At 34.8% G+C, this 5669-nt stretch overlaps 1 long non-coding RNA gene across 1 annotated transcript in view; it reads right to left on the bottom strand.

Moving 5' to 3' along the window:
• LOC107698985 (uncharacterized) overlaps positions 1-3665 on the bottom strand; it is an 11042-nt gene extending 7377 nt beyond the window's left edge. The window contains exons 1-2 of the long non-coding RNA XR_001635405.1: positions 3573-3665; positions 2227-2229 (exon numbers count right to left, since the gene is read on the bottom strand). This is a non-coding gene — a long non-coding RNA (uncharacterized LOC107698985). The remainder of the gene's footprint in view (positions 1-2226; positions 2230-3572) is intronic.
• Positions 3666-5669: the final 2004 nt, after the last annotated feature.

Raw genomic sequence — 5669 nt, 5'->3', positions numbered from 1 at the left:
TTTAGTCATAGAGAACATGTCTTTTTCTGTCTCTGTCTGATGCTCCAGATGTTTTCTGACCATCATCTTCAATAATGTAAAGCAGCTGTTCTGGCAGCTGGGCTGCCTTCATACACGCAAAAATATTTATTAGGCAGCATTTAAAAATATAAAATGTGTGAATCTTTTATGCAATCATTTTTATGATTTTTGAAAATGCTAAATTAGCATGACAGTCCTACTGCTCCATTAAATCGACAGCCCTGTTGCGCCATGATTTATTTATTTATTTATTTATGTATTTATTTATGTTTTAATGTATGTATTTATTATTATTAATAATAATAATTATTATTATTGTTATTAATTTATGTATGTATGTATGCATTTATTTATTTATTACATTTTAAATGAATCCATCAAATTAGCATTCAGTTTTAATGGCATTCTTTGGCCCTATTACTCTATGGATTGAGATTAATAAAAAAAATAATTATTAATTATTATTAAAAATTAATTTCATTTTTAATTAATTTGATTAATATTAATTTATAAAAAAGATTTTAAAATACTAAATTAACACAATATATTTATTCTAATCAATAATTTTATTTTATTTTATTTTATTTTGTTTTATTTTATTATTTTTAAAAAGAAAGCTGTACTCTCTGTCTATATTTGTAGAATGAAAGGGAAATAAACTCACCAGCTCACCTCAACTGGTCCATTATAGAGCTCTAGGATCTGATCTCATTTAGAGCCAAGGAGTCTTTATTTGTCTTTTCCTTTATCAGAGGCAGTTTATCCTCTGCCCCTTGAACTGTTACTCAGGCTCTCTCTCTTTTCTCTCTCAATTACCCTCCTCCACTGTTTTTTTTTTCTTCCTTTCCCCTCTCATCGGTTTTCATGGTCTATCCATAGAAGCATCTAACGCACACAGTGGAGCAAAAGGAAGGAGCACAAATCAATTAACTTTTCAGGCCTGCGAGGCTGGTGGGAGGGCAAGTCAAACTGGCAGCGTGGGACTGTGTTTCCTATAGCAAGGTTACGCATTGTCATCTTATCCAAGAAGCTCATCACCACACTGCCAGCTTCACACTTGAGAGCTGCCCTAGCAAGCAAACTGATGTTTACCATCCATATGACCCCGAAGGAAAATACAACTGCAATGTCAGGCAAGTGAGCTGAATAAACGGTTACAGTGACATACTGTGAGTGGGAACCAGATGGTGATTTCTGAGAGACAAGACATGTCATTTAGTGCTAAAAAAGAATTGCAGAGGAGTGAAGGTGTCCTAGTAGGTTAAGCCTCATATAATCTCTTTTGTATAACTCGAAAGTGCTCTTTTTCTTGTACTCTTACTGTGAGAAGTCAATCATATACAGGAAAAATAATTGAATGCTTATTCACCTCAGACCCTGTTATTAAAGTCGGCTCTATGTTTTAAAATTAAGGTTCTATTCTGTTCTGTTCTGAAGTTAAGATTCGGTTCTGTTCCAAAATTTAGATTTGGTTCTGTTCTGAAGTTAAGATTCGGTTCTGTTCTAAAGTTAAGATTATATTCTGTTCTGTTATGTTCTCAACTCACCATTCAATTTGTTTTATGCTAATTTAGATAATGTCTACCAATAGGCAGACCAGTTGACAAAGAAGTACTGTAGTTCACTTTAATCTGGCCAGAGGAAGAAATTACGCACAGAAAATCAGTTTATGATTTCATATTTTTATCAATTTCACATTTTTGTACTTAAAAACATTTATATTCCTATTAAAATATTTAATATTTCAAATTTGTTATTATATTTTATTGCATTTCAAATTGTTTAGATTCAAATAATGTGGAAAATAATCTTCAAAAGAGTGGGCAATAAAATAAAAGGTACAAAAAAGTTGCATTGTTTCCTGCAGTTGTAATTCCTGCTCAAATGCACTATTTTGTGGTATATATGCCATGCCAGATGCAGAATCACTGCAGTTTTTGCAGTGTAAAAACATTTTTGTCTTTACATTTGTTGATCGCTTATATAAACAGACACAAACTTTGAATATGCAATGGTGTCAGTATTTAAAATTTGAAAGAAGCCTACAAAGCAAACCAGTGTGGCTTTATGTATTGATCAATAGTGTGGAAATGGTTATAAAAACAGGTACAAACATAAAGTTGAAGTGGTAAAATAAAATGAATAAAACTAGTTAACAACTGCAGAGAAGAGTGAAGTCATTATCATATAAGCTGAGAGGAGGACAGTCTATTGTGAAAGAGAACTACTTGTTTGTAAAGTAAGAGCTTGTAGAAGAGAAAACAAAGTAAGAGAAACATCCAACACATATAGCAACTGATCTCTCTTTATTTAGCTTGGACCCATCTTTTGCTTTTCATCTTTCTCTTTCTCTTCTACCTCACATTTTTGGTCTCTGTTTGTTGTATTTGTGGTGCAAGGCTGTATATTCCCCATTAGAGTGATAAACCAGTAGGCATCAGTTTGTCCTTATTAAGCAGTGGAAAAGCTCCTGGTTTTGAAGTTCACTCTCACTTCCCTCTGGCCCCTAGGCCTGCAGGCCGGGCCCACCAGAGCAGGCCAACATTTTCGCAGCCGCCATTGATGTATATCTGACCTTTTATGCAGTCGTTCTGTGTTCCATAGCCTGAGGCCTAATTAAAACTAACAGCTCTGTGATACGCTGCAGCAACATGACCCCCACCTCATACAACCCCATAGAGTTTGGGCGAGTCTCCAGAACATTCTGTTCCTCTTCTAGTCCTGAAGTCAAAGTGGATGGGGAAGCATACAATGGAAATAGATGAATGTAATATCCACTATATGGCCTCATGGCCCCTATTAGAAGTCAATAACAAAGCAAGAGTATAGAAAAGATTTTGGAGCTATGAGCTGTTCACATTTCACTTCCTTAAATTCTCTTTTGTTGTCCTTCTTAGTGTTTACTTGCAATACACTTTCCTGCCGCTAGAGGGCATTTCCACTTTTACAGATATGTTTCATCCAACCCAGTCTCATAAAAATACGTACCTCTGGGTAAGTTGATATAGGTACGTATTGCTGTGTTTTTATTACGTTGCTTCAGGTACGTATTGCGGCGTTTCAGAATTCAAATATCCGGGGATTGTCGCTAAAAGTTAATGCTCTATCATGTTGGAAATATTCTAGTGTTCATTTCTTTTGGAAACTGCAGTGATATGTACTTATTGGTACGTATTTCGCGTCTCGCGAAAAAGTACCCAGAGGCACGTTTTTGCCATGAGACCAGGTAGGTTTCATCAAGTAGTTGAAAATCAGAGAAGTGGATCCATGAAAAACAACGATGTAAGCAAAAGGAGCACACGGCAAAGGCAACACAGTCCCAAACACACATAGTAATGAATATAAAAATAAAATAAAATAACAAAACGTATTTACTCCAAAATATTTGAATGGTAGTGTGGCTTTTCACATTTGCACAGACACTGTCCAAAACTTACTAACCACGCATAATATTTTTTTTCTAAAAAATGCAAACATGTAGATCAATTTTGCTCACATATTATTGTAGAACAGTTTGTGCTGAATACAACAAAAAAAAATTACACGTTGACCAATAGTATGTTATAAGTAGCTGAAATAAGCACAAATGCCAGGACATGTCAAAACATCTCAAGGGCCCCAAAATCACCTCAGACCCCAGAGAGTTAATACTGTCTTAATTTAATAATTTAATTTAAACTAACAATTTCACATTACATTTAAAGAAAGCATGTTGCTTCTGTAAAGACACAAAATAAAACAATATATAAATATTTTCTCAAAAGACCACAGTGTAGTAGTGCCGCCCAGGTGAATCGTTGGTTTTGGCAGAACAAGGGAAAAGGAAGGGCACAAAATACAGCGAAACTTTTGACATTAGTGTCACAGGGCAAGGTGATAGCTCATAGTGAGTACATCTAGACCCCTTTCCGGTGCCCTGACAGGGCCTCGTTTATTTTGCTGTGGTGCAGTGTGGGAAGATGTGGGTGTGTGCCTAGGGGTTGTGAGGGGGCTGATTTATGGCATCGCGCCTCAGAGGTGGCAGGAGCGAGCTGTCACAATCTGGTCTTTTGGGAAAATGGCGTGTGCCCAGAAAGCCCCAGAGAACAGGGGATATGCCAGTGTCCTCAAATAATAGGACATCTGCCCTGGTTACTCTACTATGGCCTGATGCAAGCACATCCAGTTCAACACAGTGGCCATCAAGTTAAAACAAAAATAATAAACTAAACTAAGATATAAGTTTTGGGTTGCTAAGGTTTTTTTTTTTGTTTGTTTTTTTTGTTTTTGAAAGAAGTCATGTATTTCTGAATTTATTGGATTGAAATACAGTAAAAACAGTAATATCGTAAAATATAATACAACATAAAATAACTCTCCTCTATTTGAATATATTATAAATGTAATTTAGCCCTGTGTTGGCAAAGCTGAATTTTCATCAGTCATTACTCTAGTCTTCAGTGTCACATGATCCTTCAGAAAGCATTCTAATAGGCTTATATGGTGCTCAAGAAGTTACAAGTTGTTCAGGATTCTTTGATGAATGAAATGTTTGAATGAACTGCATTTATTTGAAATATAAATATTTTGTACCATTATGTCAGTAAAAAAAATAAAATAAAATAAAAAAAACTGCCAGTAAACGTCATCCTTCAATTCAGTCATCCTTGTTAAATGAAAATATAAAAGAAGATTTTAAAAAGAGAATAATAAAAAACAAAAAAAACTTTAAGATACCTTTTTAAATTAGGCATATTTGTTCAAATGTAAACTGTAAATTCAATATAGTTACATCACAAATTAACTGATGTGTTTTATCGGAATAGATACAAATACTTTTGTCATTGCAACAGATGACTTCACTGCAAACAACATGACCTTAATGTTAGCAATTGGTTCTCGTTTGTTTGTTTGTTTGTTTGTTTGTTCGTTTGTTTTTTATTGGCAAACCAATTCCTAAATGTTGAAAGAACATTTTCTTTATGGTTTGTTTGTTTGTTTGTTTGATTGATTGATTGATTGATTGATTGATTGATTGATTGATTGTTTGTTTGTTTGTTTGTTTGTTGTTTGTTTGTTTGTTTGTTTAAACATTCCCAAATATTTAGTTGAGCTTCATTCAACTTTGATTTTCAACATGCAGATTATTTATAAAATTGGAGAATGTTTATGATCAAGATAATTTTGTTTCCTATGTCGAAGGTAACGCAACTCTGATCTCTCTTTTGCCAGTTTGTAAGGTTCTAAACTACTGTTGGGACATCAGTCAGTTAACCTGATTTATTCATCTAATCTCTTCAAGTTTGCACTTGTAATCTCAGAGCTAAATTTTTGATAGAACATTTTTCCAAGGTCTCCCTTAAAATTTCTCAAAACAGCAGGCTTCTCTTCACTGGCACAGGTCACATTCCATCAGTAACTGAATTACAGATCACACAGAGGGTAGCTGGTATCAGTTATGCACATAAATTCAGTGTCTAACTGGGTTTTCCCAAAGTCCACAGAGACAGATGGATTTCCACACACATGCATGTGCTCACTCACAGACAGGGATATTGTTTGATATGTGTGACCTTTGACAGCAAACGCAGAGCGTTCATTGGTATTCTTAACGGCATGTTGGGGTGAGACCAAAGCTCTCCGTACCCAACGTACCGGTGAGATCTGCT

Source organism: Sinocyclocheilus anshuiensis, unplaced genomic scaffold (genome assembly GCF_001515605.1).
Source record: "Sinocyclocheilus anshuiensis isolate Anshui unplaced genomic scaffold, SAMN03320099.WGS_v1.1 scaffold74, whole genome shotgun sequence".
Classification (NCBI taxonomy): Eukaryota; Metazoa; Chordata; class Actinopteri; order Cypriniformes; family Cyprinidae; genus Sinocyclocheilus; species Sinocyclocheilus anshuiensis.
The sequence above is the reverse complement of the archived record's forward strand: the minus strand, read 5'-3'. Positions and strand labels throughout refer to the sequence as shown.